This window comes from Triturus cristatus, chromosome 8 (genome assembly GCF_964204655.1).
Source record: "Triturus cristatus chromosome 8, aTriCri1.1, whole genome shotgun sequence".
Taxonomy (NCBI): Eukaryota; Metazoa; Chordata; class Amphibia; order Caudata; family Salamandridae; genus Triturus; species Triturus cristatus.
Genome location: NC_140591.1, coordinates 951,237,011 through 951,249,974, shown reverse-complemented (window position 1 = coordinate 951,249,974; position 12,964 = coordinate 951,237,011). Strand labels below are relative to the sequence as shown.

At 39.7% G+C, this 12,964-nt stretch overlaps 1 long non-coding RNA gene across 1 annotated transcript; it reads right to left on the bottom strand.

The window, feature by feature from the left end:
• Window positions 1–1,249: 1,249 nt before the first annotated feature.
• Window positions 1,250–11,168, bottom strand: LOC146805284 (uncharacterized). The gene is made up of 2 exons (XR_014967825.1): window positions 9,839–11,168; window positions 1,250–4,839 (listed from the first exon to the last, which is right to left on the bottom strand). It is a non-coding gene; the product is annotated as an uncharacterized LOC146805284 (long non-coding RNA).
• Window positions 11,169–12,964: the final 1,796 nt, after the last annotated feature.

Here is a 12,964-nt window from a genome sequence, read left to right as displayed (position 1 = left end):
CAGCTTCCTGCTGCTTCCTCCTCCGATGCTCTGCAAAATGGCGCATTACGTCGACGCTCACGTCATTACGTCATCGCGTGCATCTAAATTTATAACGGACTACTTTATTTAACTAATCTGTAAATAAATGTTTATAAATGTTAATAAAATATTTATATTATGTTTTAAAAATGTTACTTACATTGCAAAATTCATTAAAAATATGGTTTATTTTTTCATGATTTTTCTATAAATAAAAAATTTGAAAACAATAATTGTTTGCTGTTATTATTTTTTTAATAGTTATTTAAACTTCAAACTTGTAACTAATTAAATGTAAATTTACTAAATATGTTCCTTACCTCGACTCTATTGTCTTTTCCCTTCAAAACTTTCTCTTTCTTCACTTTCTAATCCTTCTTTTCTTGTTCCGCGGGTTGTATATTCTGAAGCTGCCAAAATAAATGAAGGACAAAGACGCTCATAGACTTCAATGGAAAAGCGTGGGAATTTTTTTAAAAAAGTAAGTAATTGTTTTTTTTTTTTTTTTTTTAACTATTATTATTTTTAAAATGCATTCCTTATTACTCTTTTAATATTTAAATTTTTATTATATTTTTAAATATTTTTAATAAATTTCTCTATTTTTTTTAATAAATAATCCAAAAGTACTCTTCCTTTTTAATAATAAAATTTTCTTTATTTCTGGAACCTATAAATACTCTAGTATTAATATATCTGATTACTTACCTTTTTGAAAAATACTCTTGTATTAATATTTTTAGAAAGTACTCACAAATTTTAATTCAATTAATTTTAAAATATGCTGTTTCTTAATTTAAAGAAACCAATGAACTCATTTATTTTAAGAAATACACTTTAATATTTATAAAAAACTCAAGTACAAAAATTTAGTTACTCACTCTTATTTATTTTAAATAAAATATTAAATACTCTTTCTATTTAGAATAATTCTCAATTATTAATTTAACTTTAAAAATACTCACTATTCACTGTAATATGTATAAAATTAAATATAACAATAACTCATTCTATTTTGAGAATTACTCAAGTATTAATTTAACTATCCTGTTGGAGGGAGGATTTATTACAGGACAAGGAAGCTAGGGGCGGTACTCAGAGCCCCGGGAGCCACCACAGAACTGAGCAGGAGAGTTAGTCAGGGACAAAAGGGGCACCTTAATTTGAACCGGGGTGCCTAGGAATGCTTGCTCTAAAATCGAAGAAAATAGACATGTGAGACATGGAATTGGAGGCAGAATACAATGGCAGTTTAATGAGAAGATGCAACTTCAAAGAAACTGCAAGACAAAGGCATAAAATACAGAATTCAGATAATCACATGGAGCTCATCATGATACCCTTCGTATCTGCACTATTGTACTGTCAGAGAAAGAGAACGCATCTATAAGTGCAATTGAAGAAATAGGTTACACCAAGGAGAAATGTTTCAGAGTATAAGAACTCTGTCACCTAGGAACTCTCACGTTTACACGTTTACTCTAGAGCAAGCATTCCTGCAATTACAATGAATACATTATGTGAATACAAAAAAGGAAAAACAAATAAAGAGAACAATAATTAAACATAACAGGACATTCATATGGGTAAAATACAACATAATGCTAAGCAGACGCAAGAGCTTCTTTTGCTCTTGGGGAAAACTCTACGCAGTCCGTAACCCACAGACAGACAGCGAGATAGTCCGCTTGATGTTTGTGAGTGCTCCCTATTTATACTGTTTTTGGGGTTCTTTGCACGCAACTTCTACCTACGTAAGTTACCCAAAAAAGCTATGTCTGCAATAGTTACCAGACATCTGCGGTGGCCACTTCCTTAAAACTGCAATAGTTTCCAGACATCTGCGGTGGCCACTTCCTTAAAAGCATGTACCAGTCCAGGAAGCCGCCTACTGTATGTCGAAAGAATAGGGGGATGTTGAACTCATACAGTGAACTGAGCACTCGGGTAGGGTGGGGGCTACTGGTTTGGAGCAGAGTGCCTTGCAGAAAGAGAAGCTGAATATAATTTGGGTCAGACCTGCCATCAGCCTGCTATACAGCAAAATGGCAGACCTATGGTCAATTTAACAAAGAAGGGCCTACACAGGGGTTTTATGCTGGCTGAGTGGTAATTGTCATATAGTAACACAGGACCCGCTGGTCAATTTAATATGGCCTACAAATTAGGCTGGAAGGGCAAGGACAAGGGTCTCATAATTCAGGTGTGGCCAGAACGGGCCAGGGGCCCCCTATGATACAAAACCTACCCTCTCTCATTCCCCCCTCTTGTTCATAATATGAACAATCTCCTGACAGCATACCTATCAGGTCTTTGAGGTATTTGGTAATGGTAGACGCATTTAGGGTTGTCCCATTGTTACTTCTACAACTTCTATAAGTGCCAAGATATTCATATTCCCTGTTCTATGCTTGTTCTCCCTTTGCTAATTATGCAGTTCTCAGGAGGTGCAACTGCTACGTACTCGGTATGTCTACAGAAGAGGATATTGCACATTAGGACAAACAGGTATGACATTGTAACACATGCTCTGCCAACCGTCCCCTTGTCCCGTCTTCATCAATGGTAACTCATTCAATGTGGTACAAAAGTCATTATAATAGCAGAAAAGTGGGATCAATGCTGCTAGTGGCACCCATGATCATTTTCTCTAATTGTTCTGAAAGTCTTGAGCAAGTCTTGAGGCATTGTTCCAATCGTTGGTACGTGTGGCTAGTGTGACTAGTTGGAAGAATGTCTTATCTTCTGCTGCGTCTGTACTACGTTCCAAAAAGGTCTGCTGCATAATGATGTAGTGCCTCAGAGATGATACCTTTAAACAGAAAAAGTAACCGTTGGTGCCCGTCTTCAAGTAATTTGAGAGGTTTGCAAGCACTTCTTATTACTTGGGCACATTCGAAATGAAGAAACAAAGTGAAGAAAAGGTAAAGATGTCACATCTTGTAGACTGAGGGGTTGGGGCGTCGATGTTTCCAGACGTTCTTTAGGTGACGTATCCTAGGGGCCCGCTTACACACTCGTCCTTTCTCCTCTGTGCAGCACGTGCAGCCCTTCAGGATGAACTTGGGATATCATTCCCACTCGGTAGTTTCTGTGGAACACATGTAGCTTCTGTATGGCTCCTTGCCCCTTTCACAACCCCTCAATCACATGTGAGATGAACGCCGGTCCATTTTCAGAACCCAAAAGCATAGGTTCTCGAAAGCGCGGTATGAACTCTTTCAGAAGGCATTTGGCAATAGTTTGTGGATTGCTGTTCTCGAATTGGCATGCCTTAGTCCATTTGCTGATCATGCACACAATAACCAACACGTACTTGTAGTTTTAGTAGGGGATATGTTGATGAAGTCCATTTCATGTGGGGAAATGAAGTGTCCTGAGGCAGTGGAAATACAGCTTTAGGAAAACAGTCTGGTCCTCCTATCACATCGTACAAGTATTGAACCATGAAAAAAGACAGGCCATGGGGGCAAGCATTATGGTTGGTAAACATCCCTTTCCATTTGGGCCATATTCATATTTAAACATTGTACTACAGCTTGACCCAACAGAAAACCCAGATGAAAACCTCTGTCACAGTAACACCTTTAGTAATCAAAACACTCATAGTTGTCAAATTGTGCCCAGGGATGTGTAATTCCTATAGCCCACGCCCAGGACACATCCGTTTGAGGTCCTTTGGCTGTCAGTTTACAGTACCAAACTAAGGATCTGTGAAAGGCACAGTTTGCAAAAAGGACAATATCTGTGTCCATGTGCTAATGCTGAATGTTCATTGATGCAAAGGATTCATTATCAGGGTGAGCGCTCCTAGTAACTGTTGTAAGCTCAGACTGCACTACTGACAGTCGTTAGAGTATGAAAATGTGTACACACTTCTTAGGAATGTGAGACTATGTATACTGCTCTCAGAATGCTTGAAAGCAAACCGATAATTCTTTGCTTTTAAAATAAAAAGTTCACAAAATGAATGCAAAACATTTAGCTAAATTACTGGAATAAGGTAGGTACCATTTCTTTGCAACATAAAAATAAACAAGCATTGGTAAAGCCAATGAAATTGTTGTTCAGCCTTTTGGCTTTGTCAATGCACACCTTGTCTTGCCAATATTTTCATGAAACCTCATTGGTGTGGGTGTTGCTGGGCCCTCATCTTTATAACAAACATTGGCAAAAGCAGAAACTGTTTTGGCCTCAAAAATCACACATTGCACAGTAGTTCCTGGCACTGGATAAAACAACTGTGTGTGAATGTGCTCCTTGTGAAAGAACAGAATGAAGTCACTCACAGTGAAGCTAGCCAAGAGAGGGAGGGAGAGACAACATTTTACTAAACATGAAAGGTCATTGTTAACGCCAGACCTACTTAGGGGCAAAATCATGAAATAAAGTGCACCCATGTCCTTGAATTAATTGCAGATATACACCTGTTGTAAATTCATAAGACTACAGAAACCTATTGTCAAACACCCCGAAACATCGCACCTATATATTAAAACACACATCAAATCTGCACACATTGTTTCCTTGAAACATTATAATACGAAGCACATAATTACAAATGATCAATACCTAAACACAATATAAACACAACATTACTACTTTTCTTTACTCCTATCCTCTGTGTCCCTGGCAAATGTACTGCATCTGAGAATGCATTATAGCACATTCACCTTACACGGTAATCTATTCTTCCCATATTCTTGTGAAGATGGCGATGTTCCTGTTGTGGCTGATCACCTGTCCTCTTCTTCTTTGGACTCAGGGATGATGGGGCGGACCCTTCTCCTTCTGCCTGAATACCTGAGTAGAAAGAAACTTCGCAGCGGGTGTTAATTTATACAAAAACATGCTTCTTACATAATTTCAATGCCACTTTGATGCTCAGTTGATGTGACCTATACATATATTAATTGATCAGGGAGAAGTATATGGGGCGTTAAGTTGTTGTCAGAACGTTGTAATATTTGTGAGTGAAAACAGAGTGATCCATGGGCAATAAACCACTTTTGCTTTCTCTCAATTTATTCCCTTTAAACAGTCCATTCAGGCATTGCTGAAAGCTGTTGCTGCTTTTATATCAAAATGGTCACATGGTCTAGCTGTCAGCCAAACGTATAGGAAAAAGTGGTAGGCTTGAGCCTGTGGTAAATTTCCCTATTTGTATTCTATTTCTAACCAGACACGAGGTGATGAAAACAAAAACATTGAGCCCATGTAAGCAAACATCCCAAAGACAGAAAATGCAATACACTTCTTGGAGACACAGAGAAAAATCTAATAATAATAACCTCTAATCATTCATTAACCAAGAAAGAAGAACCCAAACAGAAGATAGAAACTTTTAAGGGAGATAAAAACTTGTGGTGGTCGAACTGCAAAATATATGCAACCACCTCTAAAATCTGCAACTTTAATTTAAGAAAGCCTCTCTAAACTCACACCTTTTATTCTGACAATATTGCAATACTGAGCATTGCTTACTCTATGCATCTACTTTACATCTGCACGTATTATTTATTCTTTTGTATTTTCCTAGTACTGGAGCATCCTACGAATCTCTGGTTGTCTCATATCTTGAAGGCTGCACACAGCTGTGCATATCCGAAAAGTTATTCCTCACTTCCTCTCACCCATCTGTATATAGACACATACATATTCCTTCACTGAACTTCTCCACGTGAAACCAGAAAACACTGTATTCAATCTCGGCTTCACCCGTTACCAAATTGTGTCATTCTAGGCAACTAGTCCTTCTTCACTTCCACAAACACAAATACACATACATTTTTCTTTCTACAAAATCCTATGTTCACTACCAAACACAGGAAGCACCTTTCCTGCCTGGCTCAACGCCCAGAATCTGTGGTCGGCCAGGACTGCTACTTCTGAAGGCAGCCTCAAAAATCCGTTAACCCATCAACACCATGTGACATCCAGACACATGTTGTATTTAATTGTATTTAAAATATAGCTTATTTTAAAATAATATGGCTTTTTTGTAAAGCGCACGTTTACTCAGAATGGTATTGTGGTGCAAAATAGCAAATCTTTACTGTTCCCCTAACTCAATGGTACTAATTTTATCCAACTTGGAAAGATGAAAGGCTGAGGAGATCTGGCAGCACTTGACGTGTGCCCGTGAAGTCAAACCATGGGTATGTCTAGCATGCATTCCACTCCATCATTTTATCTCTAAAGTGTCACTAACTTTCTTGGCCATGAGACACAATTTCAGGATTCTTCCCTATTAACTAACCCCGACTGTGTGCTCTTTGTGGCAGCACTTACTGGATCTGCCCTAGCATAATGGGCTACTGCTTGTGCCTGCTTCACTTGCTGCTGAATTTGGAACGCAGGTAGGAGTAAATTATTCTGTACTTGGTTGCTCAGTACTACAACACTCAGTGCAACCTTCAGTGTGAATTATAACTGGCCATCCAAATAGAGAGATATTAATATGCATTTGAAGCTGAAAGTATCTCCTTTTCTGCCAGGAGACTATATTACTTATATTGATGGCTTTTTGTTAGTCTTTTAATATTTCAGTCCATGACCCATAAATATCATAAGTAACAGCTCCATTTTACCTGGTATCACAACTTCTATCATTGGGCTCTGGGTGGTAAGGGACGGCAGTCCTTGACCTCATCTTATTATGTCATTCCTTCTTTTGTGTTACTGGTCTATCATTTGACGCTGGGCCAAGTCTACGGTGTAAGGCAACCAGAAAATGCAAAAAGGTGCTGTGCGTTGTGGCGAAAAGTGCATGCAAAAACCTTTCTCCCTTTCCTACTACCACTTTACTGAATATTCAAGTGGAAGGAACCTGTACTATGGGTGCAAACACACCAGAAAGGTGAGATGAGAAGCGTGAGTGTGTAATGAGTCAAAATAGGGGAGTCTTTTCAAAACTGTGCACAAAAAGACGTAAGTAAGAATCGTGAAGGCAGCTACTTGGAAGCTAGACACAGTATTCACTGGATGCACCGCGCACCAGTTGCGTGGTCTCTAGTTGAACCTGTCTCAGTTAAAGTGGGTGTGCTTGGCACGAACCCAGATGTTCCTGCTTATCACTTCTTACTGTAGCACACAAAAGACGTACACCCACATATAACATCTGTGGTACCACTGTGAGAGAAAGAGATGAGGAGGACCCATAAGCAAAACAAGAAATGAATGATAAGTATTTCCCTTCTAAACAACAAAGGACTTACGTTGAAGAGCCACTTTTATTCATCAAATCATTAACACAGCAGAGAATATATTCATCAGTTTGTTAGCTCCAGAAAGACTATTCAAAACTACAATTGTAATCTGCCAAAAATAGTAACACAAGAATAGATGTTTATGACGCTCAATTATCCAGAAGACAAACCCTTAAATGAGAAAAGTAATCGTGCAAGGATTTAAAATTTCAAAATACATTTAAATGCAATGAAAGGGTGAAATTTCATGGTCCTGGGGCACTGCACCAAGGGAGCTTAATTTGTGGGGGGTGCTTCTGCAAAAATATGACAAAATAAACAAGTTAACGATAGGGAAAAGCAGCTGTCTGATTTATATGAAAGAAGAACCCCTTTTGTTAAAAGAAAATTCAATATATAGAGCCTGGAAGTCTTAGTAAAGTCTTGACATTTAAAGACACATTTCTGGAGTGAAGAACAAACTCATGTAATGCAAATATATTTTAAATCAATGAAAATACTTTCAAAATGCAACATACACTTTACTTCAATGCTAGGAATGCACATGTCAAGTTAGGAGGGACAACCATTAGTGCTTTGCAATAATGTTTCACAATAAGGGCTATGCAGAGGAAAGAGAAAAAGACCATTTCAAAGCACAATAAGAAATCCGAGCTTCAGCCAAAGATGCTCAAATAGAGGGCTGAAGGAGACCACACAGGCGTCAGTGACCCAAGGGGTCACTGCAGCAGGGTAGTCCGTTGAATGGATTAAGGAGCAGATCTTTATACTCTTTTAATGACGCACAGTTGACCACAAAAGGACAACATTATCAGGTGCCTCTGACCTACAGGACATGGCGCATTTGTAGTCACTTCTGGGAAAAAGGCTTATAAGCCAGGTACGAAAGTGAGAGACGCTAAATTGCAAATCGAGAGAAGATGACAGACTTTATATCTATTAAAGTACACCGCACGTAGCTGAAAAAGGAGAAGAACAGAGGACACCCATTACAATATGGAGAGAGATGTCGAAAGGCGTTGGCTAGTGCCAGGCCTAAGATAAGAAACCACAATGCAACGTGATGATGACAGTAGCTCCCTTTTTGGAAGCACGCAGTTGCAAAAAGAAGACACTGTTAAACGTTCAAACAATACAATTTACTCCAAATAAGTAATCAAAATTCAAAACGAATGTGAGCTGCCAGATGCAGTCCCATAAACATGTATCTGTGGCTCACAGTGAGACGCCAGACACAACCTCCTGTCACCACGTACATCCCTCAAAGTATAAATGTGAGGAAATAGTCAAACAATTTGAGATATGTTGTTGTGCACTACGTGGTCAGTTATCTGAAAATGATTTGTGCTAATTAAATGTGGTGCTGAGCCACATGGGTCAGACAAGGGGCTAGGGGGTGGCAAGGGGTAACTACATAATACTATTTATTCATAATACTATTTATTCAAAAAAGGCAACAGCTCTAATATATAAAAACAGTTACAATCCTAGTTATTATTGGTCCTAATTAATGTGAATAGCACTGGAAATGGGTGCTGGCTTTTCTTTTTCTTTTATTTATTTATTTTCATTCTTAGCAAGATCTGCTGTGCTGATGGGGGTGGGGGGTATTCCTGTATGTCGAATATGCACACAGGAAAGAAGGCAGCACTAAACAATATACCTGTAACAATTGTGGCGCTCAAAACTTTAAATCACAGAATCTCTGGAGTTATCAGTGGCAGATCAATACATGTGGAAGTGCAAAAAGCACATCTAAAACCCTCCCTAGTTATTGAATCTCACTAACAAACCAATCTACAATGGTGCACACACAAAAGGGAAACTGACACACAAATACCCAAAAACACTTAAACATAATATCCAAAAAAAAACACATCCCGGGGAACCTCTTAAAATCCTCATAAATCAGGCGATATCCGTTATCCAGTAGCTAAGTGGACCGACAATATCCAACCTCTTTCCTACCTTGTATTGATGTAGGAGAGCCTCCACTGTATCCACTCAGTGGAGCACTTTTCTATTGCTGAAAGAATACGATAGTAAATCGAATCTCTCCTTCTCTTCTACCAGGCCGACCCGTAGCCCCCTGATAAAGAGGCGCTCTCTGTTTCACTATATACAGAGAGACCCAACAGCAAGCTATACCAAAAAGAATAGCATTGAAAAGACTGCAGACATAAACAGCCTCTCCTTATCCCTTATTCTTTTTACTTTTTTATTGTCTTTTTTCTATGCCTGTTTTCCTACAAAAACAATGTAAAAATGTAAAATGTAAAAATGTAATAATAAAAAAGGAGCTAAATAAGCCCGTGAAAGGCGCAAGACGCAGCCTTCTCCTCCGGGCACTCAAGGCAAAAACAATAGCACACACATCTATATATAACAGAAGGAAACAATAAACCAACAATTTCCTGACCGTACTGTCCAGCTCAGAATTCCATGCTGCACACACAAGCCTCCCCAGTTAAAGAATGTCCATAGCGAGACCAACCAGACAGGAGACAGGAAAGAACTGAGAGCCGAGAAAAACACAGAAGCCTCACAAGCGCTCCTTTCATAAACCGTTACCAAAGCGTCACCTCACGTCAGGTAGTTATAATACTCACCCGAGTGCTTGTACTCAAAGGCTTCGGCCAGAAAGGAGTCACGAGTGCTCAGTCTGCGTCCCCTCGAACCCAGCCGTTACTGCCCTTGTCTGCAGGCACTGCTACTCCGAGTCACTCGGCACCAAAAATGTTGGAGGGAGGATTTATTACAGGACAAGGAAGCTAGGGGCGGTACTCAGAGCCCCGGGAGCCACCACAGAACTGAGCAGGAGAGTTAGTCAGGGACAAAAGGGGCACCTTAATTTGAACCGGGGTGCCTAGGAATGCTTGCTCTAAAATCGAAGAAAATAGACATGTGAGACATGGAATTGGAGGCAGAATACAATGGCAGTTTAATGAGAAGATGCAACTTCAAAGAAACTGCAAGACAAAGGCATAAAATACAGAATTCAGATAATCACATGGAGCTCATCATGATACCCTCCGTATCTGCACTATTGTACTGTCAGAGAAAGAGAACGCATCTATAAGTGCAATTGAAGAAATAGGTTACACCAAGGAGAAATGTTTCAGAGTATAAGAACTCTGTCACCTAGGAACTCTCACGTTTACACGTTTACTCTAGAGCAAGCATTCCTGCAATTACAATGAATACATTATGTGAATACAAAAAAGGAAAAACAAATAAAGAGAACAATAATTAAACATAACAGGACATTCATATGGGTAAAATACAACATAATGCTAAGCAGACGCAAGAGCTTCTTTTGCTCTTGGGGAAAACTCTACGCAGTCCGTAACCCACAGACAGACAGCGAGATAGTCCGCTTGATGTTTGTGAGTGCTCCCTATTTATACTGTTTTTGGGGTTCTTTGCACGCAACTTCTACCTACGTAAGTTACCCAAAAAAGCTATGTCTGCAATAGTTACCAGACATCTGCGGTGGCCACTTCCTTAAAACTGCAATAGTTTCCAGACATCTGCGGTGGCCACTTCCTTAAAAGCATGTACCAGTCCAGGAAGCCGCCTACTGTATGTCGAAAGAATAGGGGGATGTTGAACTCATACAGTGAACTGAGCACTCGGGTAGGGTGGGGGCTACTGGTTTGGAGCAGAGTGCCTTGCAGAAAGAGAAGCTGAATATAATTTGGGTCAGACCTGCCATCAGCCTGCTATACAGCAAAATGGCAGACCTATGGTCAATTTAACAAAGAAGGGCCTACACAGGGGTTTTATGCTGGCTGAGTGGTAATTGTCATATAGTAACACAGGACCCGCTGGTCAATTTAATATGGCCTACAAATTAGGCTGGAAGGGCAAGGACAAGGGTCTCATAATTCAGGTGTGGCCAGAACGGGCCAGGGGCCCCCTATGATACAAAACCTACCCTCTCTCAATCCAACAAAACATTTCTACTAGACAAAATACTCAAGTATTAAGTATCAAGTATTAATATTAAAATACTCAAGTATTAATTTTACTATCCAACAAAACATTTCGACTAGACAAAATACTCAAGTATTAAGTATCAAGTATTAATATTTAAATACTCAAGTATTAATTTAACTATCCAACAAAACATTTCTACTAGACAAAATACTCAAAAATTAATATTTTGAAAAACTACTCACTTTATATCAATTACAATTTTAAAAAAAAAAAATAATTATACAATATATATTTATTTAAATTAAAATTCCAACCTTAAAAAATGCGTTGTAATAGTATATGCGTTGTAAAAGTACTTACCATATAACATCTTGCGTTGTAAATGCATGCGTTGTAAATGCATGCGTTGTAAAGGCATTTTCAAATAATGCGTTGTAAAGGTATATGCGTTGTAAAAGTACTTACCATATAATAGCATGCGTTGTAAAAGCACGCGTTGTAAAAGTTTTTGCGTTGTAAAAAATGCGTTGTAATAGCATAGCGTTATAAAAGTTGCGTTGTAAAGGTGGTTCCCCAATTATTTCTCATACACTGCCCCTTATCACTGGAACAAACTTCCCCTAAGTCTCCGCTCTTGCTCAGACTTTGCCTCCTTCAAGAAGGGGCTGAAGACTTGGCTATTTTATAAATCTCCCCCTCTCTAAGCAGTGCAGCACAGAGATACTCCTCCGGGAGTGATTTGTGTGCTATATTAAATGTTCTTATCATACCATATCAAACCAAGGGTAAAAGTGGTTTCTTATAGGTACAATATGAGGAGGTTCTAAATGCTCAACATTTCTGCTCGATTACATCCACAAAGATATATACAAGATAGCAGTTCGTAAATCACCAGTGCCTACCCTGCCTATTAATCTCCACTTTGTTAGATGGAGCCATTAAAATGCTCCTGCCAGAAAATATTTATTTGCAATCATTAGAAATGATGTATGCAATCTGATGCTTCTAATTGATGAAAAATAGACATTGTTTCCCCTTATAGTATTAAATGTAAAAACAAGATTTGTAAAAACAGATTTAGCTTCATCACTTATTTTGCAAGTGAAAAGCATCTACCATCATCAGGACCATTGGAAATATGCAGCAAGAGAAAGCCAAATTATACGGCAAGAAAAGGCAAAGGTGCCGATCACGATCCGGCAAAAACCGGGTACGAACCGTCGGACGGAGCATAATCTCCGCCCGACGCGTACCCGGTCGTCAAATTTTACAAACAAGGAATTACGATTCGCACGGGTACACCATTACCGTACGATTCGTAAAAAAGCCCAACCGAACAAAAAACACCTACCAATGCGATCCGGGAAAGCGCCGACCTGACGTCGGGACGCACGCAGCCAGCCATTCACGACCCAGGAATCACGATTCGCACCGACGTCACCCCGCACGGTGAATATTTTGCGGCAGCCAAAAACTGCCGGGAAATCAGGACGACGCGAACAAGGACCACCAGTACGCGACGGACAGACGACGCCGCGAACAAGGAGGACCAGTACGCGACGGACAGACATGGACCCGAACCTACGAGTCATCCCTGCCCTCATAGCAATACACCTCCTCTACAGGTTACGACGCAGACGCCGCAGAAGGTCAGAATAACTAAGGGAGGGGGGAAAGTGGGGTGGGGTGGGGGTGGCACGACCAGGGCAGGCCACAAAACAACCACATGAGTCACACACCACACATGGCCTGGACATACCTGACTCCCATGCCCTGGTCACCACGAGGGGGTGGGG